Below are 14621 nucleotides of genomic sequence, written 5' to 3'. Positions count from 1 at the left end.
AATTCGTTTTTAATGACTTGGGATAAATGGATGTATATATAAAAATGTTTCAAGTAAAAAAATCTATGAGTTTTGCATGATTTACCAGAGAGCATGTCCTAAGATAAACTTAATTTTAAGATCCACTAAATTCAGCATATGGACATTTTATCAAATTCTTGTCATTTATTCTTTATATTTAAGTAGTCAGGAAAATTGCAAAATAATGTAAACAGATATATATTGAATTACCTAGGAGAAGTATTCAGTAAAACTTAACCAATATGTGTAAAAAGGACTCTGCTAAAGTAAATTGAAAGGGGCCCTCATGGAAAGTAGGTGTCTCGTTGTAAAGAAACAAGAGTCTATGATGGCAATAAATGTTTTCAAATTATATTTTAAATTTTGAAGGAAATGCAGGCTAGTGTGTATTTGTAAGAAGTTTAATGGATATTTTCACACAAGTGCCCATTAAAAATAAATAGAAGGGCCATGATGTTAAAACTGTTATTTGTTTTTGTAAATAATAAATGGGGGTGCCTGGGTGGCTCAGTCGGTTAAGCATCCAACTTCAGCTCAGGTCATGATCTCATAGTTCATGGGTTCGTGGCCTACATTGGGCTCTGTGCTGACAGCTCAGAGCCTGGAGCCGATGTCGGATTCTGTGTCTCCCGCTCTCTCTTCTCCTCCCCTACTCATCCTCTGTCTCTCTCAAAAATAAATAAACTTAAAAATAAGTAAATATATAAATAATGAATGTATTATTGTACCTAACAATGGTATTTGCAAAGCATCATAGGGCTTTATTTGAAGAGCAGTGACTTATCATTGAAGGTTAGTGGCTTTCCCTCATTCTTAATTTTTTAACAGTGATTTTGAGGCCACGGAAATCTGACATCTCTCTCCTCTGAGCACTCAGACAGACATCCCTGTGAAGTCTTCTCTGCCTCTTTTTTATAAAGAATCTACAGTTTCCCTGTTACTTCTGGTTTTAGCTATAGGGTTCTGAGATTCTTCTAGGTGAAAATTTTTAGGCTTGAAGGGCCTTAGAGAGAAAATGTAGAGGTTGTGTAAGAATCTTGACCCTGAGAGCATATGGTTTACCAGACTCCGGTCTGTGAAGCCCTGTCTCCCTGCTGCCATCATAGGCTTTATGAAGGATGCCTGTCAGGAAATGGAATGGCCGATCCAACCGCGTGTCCAAATCTTTGGGACTTGTAGTGTGTCGGAAAGCAAGTTGACTCTCACAGCACTTTATGTGATGGCTGGTTATCACGATTTATGATAATGGAACTCTGCAGTATTTAACTTGCTTTGAATATAGATAATTTTATGTCACTTAACAAATGTGACAACCAAGGCTTAGGAAGGTAAGGTCACACTCTTGCTTGATCACAGAGCTTGACCTCCCACCTTTGTTCTGCCCGGGGCCCAGCCCAGTGTTTTCTGTTCTACTGTCAATGTATCCAGAAAGTCAATCAACAGGGGTTGGATACATATTCATTAATCCAGTCAGTGCTTATTGAACACCAGCAACATGCTCAGTCTGTGCTAAGTGCTGGGCATGTACTACAAACAAAGTAAATATGGTCTAGCAGGAAAGGTATGAATCAAATAATCATTGAAATATATAATTATAAAGTAGGTCGTTTAGAAAAAAAAAGTAGAGCATGTTTTCATAAATCTTGGACCCACTGTGTGAATGCATTAGTCAATTAATTTAACTAACCTATGCTTAGCAGTAATTATGATTTGTCTAGTAGGTGTTATGCTTACTTAAATTTTATAAATACATTTATACTTTAAAATAATTGAATAGAATTTGAGGCTTTCTGTGTGTTGCTGGAAAAAGAAATGTGCTAGATATATATTTTTTAATTTTTTTTTTTTAAATTTTTTTTTTCAACGTTTATTTATTTTTGGGACAGAGAGAGACAGAGCATGAACGGGGGAGGGGCAGAGAGAGAGGGAGACACAGAATCGGAAACAGGCTCCAGGCTCTGAGCAGTCAGCACAGAGCCCGACGCGGGGCTCGAACTCACGGACCGCGAGATCGTGACCTGGCTGAAGTCGGACGCTTAACCGACTGCGCCACCCAGGCGCCCCTATATTTTTTAATTTTTAAGTGTTTAAAAATCTCCCTCCCTCTTTTTTCCTTCCTCCCTCTCTCCTTCCCTTCCTCCTTCTTTCTCTCTCTCTCCCTTTCTTCCTTCCTTTCTTTTCTTTCTTTTTTCCTCCCTCCCTCCCTCCTCCCTTATCTTTTCTTTTCTTTTCTTTTCTTTTCTTTTCTTTTCTTTTCTTTTCTTTTCTCTTTCCTTTCCTTTCCTTTTCCTCTTTTTCTTTTCTCTTTTCTTTCCTTTTCTTTTCTCTTTTCTTTTCTTTTCTTTTCTTTTCTTTTCTTTTCTTTTCTTTCTTTTTTCTTTTTCCTTTCTTTCTTTCTTTCATGAGAGGACTCCCTGATGCCTTTCCTGCTTCCCAAGGTCAATCTTGGGATTTAACTGCAAGGTCAATGGGAAGCCTTAGTGGATGGTAGAATAGTAGAAGAGAAACTAGTTACTGATCTGTACTAGTTACTGATCTGTTTTGATTGAGAAATCCTGGTATTTTGAACTAGAGAGGAAAAAAGAATGGATGGAAAGTCGATATATTTTGGAGGTGGCTCTAGAACATCTTTCAGATCATTGGCTGTTTGGATACAAATATTGGAGTACTTGCCTTGTCAATCTTCAATTGTATAGAAACGTTTATTTTAACCTCTTTGCTGTTCTGCTATCAAGCTATTTTCAAGAGTCACATAACTATGCTTATTGGACTCATTATGTAAAATATATTTCATCTTTGTTGCCTTCAAAATGGCAGATGGCAATTTTCAGTCACTGTCCTTGGTAAATTCCATTTTCCATTGTCCAATGGTCACTAACTCAAACTTACTTCTTCTCCTCAACCCCTAAGTCCGTTTTAGCACTTGTTATATGATCTTGCCTCCAAGTTTATGCTGGGTGGAATTTATGTTCCCACTGAACTTTTTTTTAACTTGTCTCTATTTCCGCCCAGCTTATCTGTATCTTAACCGTTCCTTACCTCTGCCCTCTCTCAGGGAAGGATCCCCTCATCTTTTCCAAATCTAACCTTTTCACCTTGGCTCATGATTCCATTTTATCCCCCCTCCTCCTAAACTTTAAGCTATCAATTCTCACCTTCCTGACTTATAGTTTTGCCTTGGAGCATCTTAAAAGCTAAGTTCATACTTGTTACCAGTTCTGTATCACACATGTGATTTTCTAGGCATTATAATATGACTTTGCAGCACTTCTAACGAAATACATGCTTCAAGCAGGAGAAGGACTTTCTAATGGTCCTGGATTACATTTCTTTTCTCTATGCTAAGGTCTCTAGACAACTCTGCCACATGAGCATTTTCGTTGGGCAACTTCATTGACCTTAGTAGAAATCATTTTGCTTTTGTTTTTACTCCTCCCTGAACGACACTCCTTTGTTTTTGTTTTTGTTTTTGTTTTGTTTTTTCTCTGTGTTTTTCCCCAGAATTCTGTCCTCAATGCTCTTTTCTTATTGCTTTATACACTTCACCACACCTATATCATACATTAACTATCCAGTAAAGATACTCACCTTTTCTCTAGATCAGATTTCCTGTTGAATGCTTTGCCAAAAGAATTGTATTATTTTCCAGTTCCAAATAGAGACTGTTCCCAGTAATGAAAGCAAAGTATACATTTTGGAATTTTCTTTCTCCCTTCACATCCAGCATATAATCGGCTATCAATTCCTATGTATTTGATATCCGACATCATTTTCTAGTGAATCTCCTACCTGTCCCATTGTAGTTAAAGCAGTCTCACCTGACCAGGCCCCTGAAGCAGTGTGTTAACTTACTGGTCCACTTGCCCTGAGGGTCTCCCTTCTTATGCCTTTCTCAACACCGTGCTCACCATACAAAAGCACAGACTTGGATACCGTCACTACACTTGTGAAATATTTAAAACGACCTGAAAAGTACAGAGAGTAATGTAACAAACATTCCTCCCTCTATCACCCAGGCTTGGCAAATATTAACTTTTTTTTCCCCCAAATTTACTTCCAATCCTTTTGTCAAGGAAAATATTACAGGTACATTTGAGATCCTCTCCTCTCTGTTCCTGCCACCTTCCCACCCACCTCAAGTCAGTGTATACTCTGGCTGTCTATATAATATTTATGTTCTTAAGATTTATATTAACTGCAGTATATTCTACCCCCCCCCCCCTTTTTTGGCTCAGATTTAGGCTTTGACACTTTCCTGTCTGGACACGTGAAACTTCAGCGGAGCAGTTTTCTCAAGCTGGAACCAGAAGGGACTGTTGGATCAGGCAGGAGCTGCTCCATACCTGCAGAGATTCAGTAGATATGGCGTGGGTCCCAAGGGCTTGCATTTTACCACATGTCCAGGGGATGCTACTGCCTCCTGTCCCGGCCCACACTTTGAAAAACACTGCTCTAGTAAACTCATTTTAACAGTGGCATGGCCTGCCGTTTTAGGACATTGCTGCAATTTGTGTGATTATCGTCCTGTTGATAAATGTTTTGTGTGCCGCCAAATATTTGCAATCACACACACACACACAGCTGCAAGAACCATTCTTGGGTCTGTCTACTTGCACACATGAAAAGAACATATTCCTAGGTGTGGAATTGCTGGGTCTGATGCAATGTGAATGCTAAACTTCATGGATATCTTCAGATTTCTCTCCAAGTTCCGTGTACCTACATGTTCCCATTGTTTATGAAAACTCTCACTGCTCCTCATTTTCACCCTCACTCAGTATGTTCAGATTATTATTATTATTATTATTATTATTATTCTTGCCAGTAAGATGGGTGTGTAATCAGTGTGTCCCAGATCGCTAGTGAGGTAGAGTGTCTTCGTGGCCGGTGGTTGTTCTCTGTGCACCCTTGGTGCACTGCCTGGGTCTGCCCCTTCTCAATTTTTCTCCTGGGCTTTGTTTTACTTTCCATGTTGACTTCTAGGACTGCCTTATGTATTTTGGATCACTGCTGCTTTATCAAGTGTGCAGTTTGATTTCACTGGCACGATAGTTTGTTTACTTGAATATACAGATGTTTTGAATTTAGTGAAGACAAGTATTTCAGTCCCCTCTTTCATGGCCTTTTTACATAAAACCTTCCCCATGCTCACATCATGAAGGTACTCTGCTGTATTGCTCTCTAAAATGTCGGCATTGCGCTTTCCACATTTAGGCTTCCTTTATAGAAAAGTCTCTCCTTCTCTCCTAATATTTAAAGCTGTATGTGTCATATGCCAAAAATGCCATATCCATGCCGGACTTTGAATTCCACTCCACTGATCTCTTATCTATCCCCTATATTAATATTTTACTGCTTTAATTACTATACTGTTAATATAGTTTTGTGCTCCCCCACCCCACCCCCACCAGTCTTTCAGAGTCCTGGGCTTCATCACCCTTTCTTTAAGTGAAATGTTGTAGACTCTCTTTCCATGGGTCTCTTACGGGGTCCCGAATTAAGCACAGGAGCTAGCTCTTGGGCCCTAAAATTATGTCTAATATCTGCGTACGTGCGCAGCTCAATCCCTTCAGCCCCAGCAGCTGGGTCTGGGGTGTGTGAAGTCAGATGGTGTTCTTCCCACTCTGGATTGGCCTTTCTTCTTCATTTCTGACACCTGGAGATTTCCCTCCCTCCCCCCTTCTTCCCTCTTCCTTCTTTCCCCTCCCCTCCTACCCCCTCCATCCAGATCCTTCCCTCCCTTCTCCTTCCCTCCTGCCCTGCTGTCCCCTGCCCCCCTCAGATCTTCCTTTTCCCCTCCCACTCTATCTCCCTGCCTTCTCGGCTCTTTCTACCTCATTCTCTCTGGCAATGCCACATGATTGGAGCAAGAGGAAGAGTGTCCCCAGTGCAATCAGCTATGTTGCTGAAAGGTCATTTTATGTGTTTCTTAAAAACTTTTTGGGGCGCCTGGGTGGCGCAGTCGGTTAAGCGGCCGACTTCAGCCAGGTCACGATCTCGCGGTCCGTGAGTTCGAGCCCGGCGTCAGGCTCTGGGCTGATGGCTCAGAGCCTGGAGCCTGTTTCCGATTCTGTGTCTCCCTCTCTCTCTGCCCCTCCCCCGTTCATGCTCTGTCTCTCTCTGTCCCAAAAATAAATAAAAACGTTGAAAAAAAAATTAAAAAAAAAAACTTTTTGATGTGTTCTTTTTTAATCTGAAGGTAATTAATATTTTTAATTTTATTATTATTATTATTATTATTATTTGCACAGCGTGTACAGTTCTCCTCATTCTGACCAACATCAGCATGTGGTGCTGTAGCCTCATGTGTCCATTTTCCCCATCACCCTCTTGCCACCCACGTTGGCCTTGCTGAGGTTATACCTTCTCTCAGTACATGGAAACCTTCAGTTTCTCCAAGCTCAGCTTCAGACACGTGTATTTTAGGTGTTCTTTTCCACTTAAATTACTTTGGATAATGTAAGCATAATTTTGATATTCTTATTTGTTCACATGTTAAAAGATTCAGTTTATATTTATATGGTTAAAATACTTAAACTCTTTCTTATTGTTTGGTAACATTGTATTGGTAATACTTTTAGCGTGATCTGTGATTTTCCTACATTTTGGAATTTATTAAACTTTTCTATAGGCTCAAATACACATTTGATTATTATAAATGTTTCATTGAAATAAAATAATATATATTTTCTATAAGATATAAAATTCTGCACTGAGAAGAAATAATATATAAATTCTATATTTCAGGAAAGTTTTCTATTAAATATTATAGAAGATTATTTTATTTTATTTTTCTATCAAGAAAGATACCCTACAACTATATTTCTCTACATAGAACCATTTAATTTTAAAATGTGGTTTACTAAAAAAATATAAAGTTATGTAATACAGAATATTATGCTGGAAAGAGCACTCGATTGGGACTCCAGGAACAAGCAACTTAGATAAGACAGAATAATTATTTAACTCCTTGAGTATTTTGTGTATTTGTGACATGAGGAAATTGGATTTGATCATTACCAGGTATTTTCCAATTCTGTAAAATTCTCTGAGTATCCCTTTCCTGAAAATGTATGTTATTTTCACTTAGAAGTCAGTAAATTTTATTTTAAATCATTTTATTTATATTTTTAGATAGAAATACCAATGAAAAGAAATGTGCTATAATTATAGTTCTTCAACTAAAAGAAGATTATTAGACCTGCTAATTTGCAGCATACCTACTGTATGAATATCTGCTCTTGGCATGCTACACTTGGGTGAAGCCCACTCGTGACTTCTTCATCTCAGGGGGTACTGTTCATCAGTTTCAACCATCTCAAATATTTGGTGATGAAGCTTGCTTAATCTGGACAACAGCCAACATATTTTGAGGGGCCCAGTTATTCTGCTGCTTGAAAAACAAAATGGCACATTCTCACCCACGGTTCCTGTCCTCACTATTCTTTCTAGTGAGGTGGTCCACTTAAAGAATTTCTAAAACTCTTCTAGTCCTCTTTTTCCTACACTGTAACAATGTATCATGTATCTCAGTCCTTAGACAAGTAGATCTGGGAGAGGACTGCTGAACATTTACCTGCAATGCCTACGGGCGAATTCTTAGTGTCAGCTGTCAATTATTTCTTATCTTCAAAGGGTGACATTCTGACAAGACAATCGCTGCCCCAACAATTTTATTAATATAAGTCTTGGTTCTGCCTCCTGGCATCATTTTGAGATGGCACTATGGGTCATCCATCTTGTACCTCCATGGAGACGTATTTCCCAGTTCGTAGGTAAGAGTTTTAGGACTTAAGCTTAAAGATGCTGAGTTCATGAGGTCCGACTTGAAGTGAAAGGGCTAGATGGAAATGTTCTGTTGTAATATGTTTGATATTTTTTTTAAGTGCCATTAAAACCTCACCAATTCAGTCTCCACTAATTTAGAATTTATCCTTTGGAGTTTGGGGGAAAAGTATTTTTAAAAAAAGCTTTACTAAGTGCAGTAAGAATATTAACAATATTTAAACAACAATATTAAATAAATCTGGAAAAGCATAATTTCTAATTACTTTTAAGGCCCTTATTTCAATATGTTCACATTAGATACATTAGATAATTAGTATATTAATTGCACATTATTTGTTACTTAAGAAAAAGATAAGACTGCAATGTCAAATTTACTTGTTAGCGTACCTTGTTTAATTCTTTGTGTTTGAAAGCATTCAAGCCTTTTTTGAGAAAACACTCTGGACTGATTCCATAATTCTTCTTCTAAAATTCAAATTGCCAAGGTTTTACAGTATGAAAATCTGTTGAAAATATCATTCCTTATGCCTTTCTGAGAGATGGAGTTTAGCGGCACTTGATTCCCAGAAGTGTCATAGGGATAACTGTTTGGGCTGACAGGGAGGAGATCTGTATCTGAAGTGAAGAGGGCAGGACAGGCAGGACAGGAATGGAACATAACGCTGCCCAGCTCTGCAAATATTAGGAACGTGAACCACTGGATAGGCTTTGCTATTGCCCTGGTGAAGGCTCGTACTAGATAACATCTTTAACTGGAAGAGAAAATAAGATACTATTTATAGATATATTGTCAAGGGCAATCTTTTATGTAAGATTTTATTTTGATTAAAATCTTTGGAAAAGATGATGTATTTGACACCTTACACATTTTATCAGAGACCTGTCATAAGCAATCTGGAATTAAGATAGAGAATGTCTCCCTAAGCAAACAAATAATCTTCTTTTAAGTTGCCAACTGTTCCCCTAGGCTACAGGCACACTAGACTTTGTCACTTTTAGAAAATGTCACACAGCCAAGGAACTAAGTGGGACTTTGGAGACTACACTAGCTTACTCCAAGAGTTACGGAAAAGATTAAATAATTATCCAGAGGTCTTGCAATCTTGACAACAGGGTCTGGGTCTCTTGAATTCTAGTTAATTCTCTCTTCTTTTTGTCATGGTTGCCCACTGTTTACATTTCTTTCATAACCAATAACATGTATTGCATGAATAAACATCAGTAAACACGTATTGGGGGGTCTGCTCTTTGCCAAGCACTGTGCTAAGCACTGTACCATACTTCCTGTCACAGTCTGGTGCACAAGAGAGAGAAAGAAACAGATTGGAAGGGATGTGATGATTGATATGACAAAGATAAGCACAGAATGATGAGGGTGCCCATAGGAGGAACAGCTCATGTAGACCTTAACTTACAATATGGGATAATATGGAGGGCTTCCTAGGGCAAGGAGTTGCCTCAGGTGGGACATTAAGGTCACATAGGCATTAGGAGCAAGGAGAGGAATCTTCCCTGCAGAGAAAAGACCCACAGCAGAGGTATGGAGGACGTGAAGGGGGTTGTAAGAAGGGGCAGAGTGAAATGAGCCTGGGAGACAGGGAGGGGCCAGGTCATAAAGGCACTCATGTAGGATGGAGAAGACTTGACTTGCCCCCAGACATATCAGGTAGCCATTGAATGAAATATTTTAAGTTGGGCATGTTCAAATCAAATTTCTCTATGGCAGTAATAAATATAAACTGTTGAAGTGATTAAAGTACTTACTTAATGGATGAATGAATGGATGATGAAGTGATTAAAATATTTACTTAATGAATGAATGAATGAATGAATGAATGAACACAGTTATGTTTTCAGTCATATCCAGGCAATAAGCACTGTAGGTGGTATAATGTCTACACGTGAAGGATGGCGATAAGTCATTCAATAACAGTGAAAGGTGACTGTTCTGAGCAATAACCCGGCCTTTGTAAGCATTATTTTCTTTTACAGAATAATGTAACTTATTTCTTATATTCATATTACATGTCATTTTCTGTGATAGTTTCACAGATATCTGGTGGGCTTCTTGGCGCTTATGTCCAGGATTCAGTCATTGCAAGGCAGTAGTTGCAAACTGTTCTAAACAAGAGTGTGCTAGAAGAAATAAGTAGGCAAACTAGACATCACATGCTGAGTGCCACCTGCTCCAGGAAGGACAGCACAGAGTTCCATCTTCAGGGAGCTTACAACTTACAGGGCAGGGTGTGAGGATGTGGTGTGCACACAAGTAACCACACACAGGTGTTCAGAATGCCAGATAGAGTTGAGTAAGTATCAGTGAGCACAAATCCCATGCTGTGAGACTTCCAAGGAAGAAGTGATCACAGCCGATTTAAAGGATGCTAGTAATAAAAAAGAATGCACATATCCTTTTTGTGGTTGCTTACAAATAATAGAATATGATAAGCATTTGGCTATAGTTTTTAAGTTGAGGAATATACATGGCATATAAGAAATGGAGTCATGAAAGTTCAATTAGCTAAAAGAGAGCTAAACATACAGGCTTCTTCAGTGAATAGCTGAGATGTTGTTCATGGCATCCCTACATTTCACAAAATGACCTGCTCTACCAAGTGGTTCCAGGGGTTTTGTATCAGTGAAAGGACTGTGGAAAGGCCATTGGAGTTGTGAAGAACCACAGTTCTCTTTTAAAAATTGTATAGCCAGTTTGCTAGTATGAGGAGTCATGAGCATTATTTCCTATTGGATTCCACTCTACAGGAGATTTAGCAAAATGTCAAGTTCTTCATTATAAGATGATTTTACTGTAAACCGAAACAGCAACAGATAAAGATTTAAATAATTATCATAAAGATATAGCTTTGAAGGAATCAACAACATCAAAAAGATTAATATTCTCTAATCTTTCATATATACAATTATAGCTACAATGTATCAGTTGCTTCCATAGTGCCAAGTACTCTGCATATGACGCACTTCAACATAGAGTATTTTTTAAAAATTTTTAATGTTTATTTTTGAGCGAGAGAGACAGAGCACAAGGTGGGGAGGGGCAGAGAGAGAGGGAGACACAAAATCTGAAGCAGGCTCCCGACTTTGAGCTGTCAGCACGGAGCTCCGCACGGGGCTCCAACCCACAAAACTGTGAGATCATGACCTGAGCCGAAGTAGAACGCATAACCGACTGAGCCACCCAGTCGCCCCTAAGATACAGTATTTAATTTAATCTTCGTGACAACCTAGCAGATAGATATTATTTCTATTTTGCAAAAGAAAACCTGAGGCTGAAATAAAAGTAACGTGGCAGAACTTTGAGCCAAGCTAGCATTTGAACTTGTGTGTGCCTGAGTCTTTCCCATTGTGTGTTGTGTGTGTGTCTGTCTGGAAAGAGATTTGTTCTGTATAAGACATTTATTGTCTACTGGAGGAGTAAAATATTCTAAGTGAATCTAAGTTTATGTATTTGGTATTTTGGAGAGGCGGGACTTTTTTCCATGTAAGAAGTAAACCAAGTTTTATTTCAACTCTGACAGTGATAAAGAGTTAGCTCTATATCCAGCTGCTTGAGTGGGCCTATTATTGTCACAAAATACATGCTCCTATTATGTAAAATCCATTACAAAGTATGTAGAAGTTACTCATGCAAGCAAGTATAAATTTATTTTCCCACCAGCAGAATTCTCTACAATTTATCATTTTAATCTGTACTGTTGTGACCTAAATTTTTTCAAGGGGCCTTCACCCACATTAAGAGAATTTGAACTGATTAAGGATGTTTTAAGAAAACTCCTTAATTTGTACCTATTTCATGTTTATTTTAATTAGCAGTCCTTGTTGAAAAATTCATATTATTACAGGCTCAGTCGGTTAAGTGTCCAACTTTTGATTTTGGCTCAGGTCATGATCTCCCAGTTCATGGATTTGAGCCCCTCACTGTCAGCATGGAGCCTGCTTGGGATCCTCTCTCTCTGTCTCTCTGTCTCTCTTTCAAAAATAAATAAACTTAAAAAAATAGAGAAAAATTCATATGAATTAAGATCCTGATTAGCCCTGACCTAAGTAGTACCCCTAATTACCTAGGATGTATCCTTGCATTTTGTCTTTCAGAGACAATAAGTTGATATGACAGATTAATTTGAAATGCAGGATTCAGGATTTGTCCAGATTTGGAAGTGAGTTGGTGCAGTTCCCTAAGCCTGTAGCTTTGCTGAGTCCCGAGTCCTGGCTGCCTTTCCATAGGAGCGTCCTCAGCCCTGTGTGTGGGGAAGGGAAGGGAAGCCTAAGGGAGCCGCTGTTGGTTTTCATAACAGCTACCATTCACTCAGCATTTCTCCTGCTAAGCATTTTACATGCATTGTGTCATTTAATTGTAATAACTTTATGAGGCACTAAATTAACCCAGTTTGTCATATCAGGAAAATAAAGTTGAGTGAAGTCACGTAGTTATTCAGGGGCACAGCCAAAATTCAAACGAACACCTATCTGTCTGAATTCGAACATTTAAGCATATTGCATTGAAGTGTCTTCCAGCCATGGTGGCCATCCAAAACTGGGTGGCTGACTCAAGACCCGAAAGTAGTTTTGGCTGAAATATTTTGTCTTAATTGGTAGTGTTTAGATTATATCCAGGAACTAGGAAGCATTAAAGATTTCTATAGAAAAGATGGCATTGTCACAGTTTCAGAGGTGGGGATTGGGGTGGTGGTAAGCAGCAGGTGAGTGTATGGGGGGGCAGCAGTAGTGAGACCATCAGCAGCGGGCAGAGCAGGTGTTGAGGAGAGGTGTGGGGGAACCTCAGTGAGGAGGGCAGCCGCATGACGAACTTGGTTCTAAGGTCCCCCAGGAATTGGTGAGTAACTATAAAGGCAGGTCATAAAGGAAAGAAGAAATCTTAGCACTAGTGTTTTCAACTTGGCTGTGAAAAAGGTGCCTTTGGCAGAGACTTTGGGAAAGACATGTGCCTCCGAGGACAGTGGTGATATTTGATTGAAATGTGTATGTCCAAAGGTGGTTGGCATTGTGAAACAAACTGAGACCAGTCAGGGCTGAGAAGAGCAAGAAAATGGTTCCCTGGCCTCTTGACCTACAGCTCCCCCACCCCCACTCCCGCTCTACTGGTTCACTGTGTAACCACAGGCAGACAGGTGACTGTTCAGCTTCACTTTTAAATGTGCAAAAGCTGAAATAAAGATAGAAAAGAAAGCCGCCTTACATATAAGAAATACTGAGATTCTTTGATGGGCTTAAATTTTAATTCACTGAAGAAAAAAAGTTTCATATACTTGGATCTTTCTGGAACAAGATATGGTATAAGTGATTTAAATAAGTAAGAAGTACAGTTTTTATATTTAAGTCCATCTCAAATAGTTCTTTGAATTTTTTTTTCATTATTAAGAGCTGAAAAAGGAAAGATCATTTCCTTAGGCTTTCAACCAGAGTGTCCCATTCACCAGAATGGCCCCATTGCATGATGTCTTACAATTAACTATCTTTTAATATAGGTATCAAACTCCTCCAGTAAAATTATATCTTCATTAAATTCCATTCAAATATCTTAATGTGATCAATTCTTTCAGGCATGGCCATCATTTCCATGGAGGGAGAAGTTAATGCTTACCTACGTTAACTACTCTGTTCTGTTCTGTCCTAAAAACAGGATAATAGACTCTTGGGCCTTTCCATGGAGTCAGTGCTGTATTTGCTCAGGCTCTGATAGGGCAGGAGCCAGACGTACTTCTGTTAGTCTATAGCAATCAAATAATGAGAAGATTTCCTCTGCAGTGTAATTGGGATTTTTAGTTAATAATGATATTTGTTGGGCATTTTGTGCCAACTTTACATTCACTATCTCACTTGTGATCCTACGATGTAGTCACAAGTATAATACCTATCTAAGAGGTTTAGAAAAGGTAAGTTACTTGCCCAAAATCCTATAGCTAATAAATGGTAGATTTGAGACTCCAATCCATGTGGGTTTGAATATGAATGTGTGTGTGTGTGTGTGTATGTGTGTGTGTGTGTGTGTGTGTGTGTGCGCCTGTTATAGGGACGTGACTTTAAGGGGATGGACAGTCTGGGTAAGGCCATTGTCTTTGCACCCCACCCTGGAGCTCTGAGTTCACTGGGCAGGTGCTGGGGAAGGAGATGAAAATGAAATGGAAGAGAGCAAGGACAAGCTGGAAATCACAAGCTTCATACTAGAACCCTTTTCATTCCTCCGTTCTTGATGATATCCTACAGAAACCAGGACCCTTCCATTAAAGAGCTGGCCCAGGAGTCAGAGACACTGAAGAAGGACCAGGAGAAGGTGGGGCAGTTTCAGACCTATGTGATGTCTCATGCCAACACCCAAGAGGCAACTGATGGACAACAATGTGGCTACTACTTCCCTCCCACCTAAGTAATCTCTCTGTGGCCTGCCCCAGCCGGAGACATCGGGGGATGGAATTCTGGGTGGTGTAGGGCAACCAGCCATTTGCAAAATCTCCACATGGAGGAAGAAGAAGAATTTGAGGGGCAGTCTTAAAGTCAGAAGTGTATTCAGTATGGGCAGTTCATCATCCATTTCATTGGCCACATTTCAGAGTAGAAGGGGCCACAGACGTCAGTGAGTCTTCTCCCTCATCACAAATGAGAAAGTCTCGTCAAAATTTAAGAGATTTTGTGGGCTGAATGTTTATGTCCCCCAAATTAATAGTCTTAACCATCAATGGGATGGTATTCGGAAGTCAGATGAGGAGGACCTTTGGGAGGTGACTGGGTCATGAGAGCAGAGCCCTTAGTGCTCCACAAAAGAGACCTCAGAGAGC

At 39.3% G+C, this 14621-nt stretch overlaps 1 protein-coding gene across 2 annotated transcripts in view; it reads left to right on the top strand.

Annotated features, from left to right (window-relative positions):
• PRKN (parkin RBR E3 ubiquitin protein ligase) overlaps window positions 1-14621 on the top strand; it is a 1351707-nt gene that overhangs the window by 199028 nt on the left and 1138058 nt on the right. The window lies entirely within an intron of this gene.

Source organism: Lynx canadensis, chromosome B2 (genome assembly GCF_007474595.2).
Source record: "Lynx canadensis isolate LIC74 chromosome B2, mLynCan4.pri.v2, whole genome shotgun sequence".
Taxonomy (NCBI): domain Eukaryota; kingdom Metazoa; phylum Chordata; class Mammalia; order Carnivora; family Felidae; genus Lynx; species Lynx canadensis.
The sequence above is the reverse complement of the archived record's forward strand: the minus strand, read 5'-3'. Positions and strand labels throughout refer to the sequence as shown.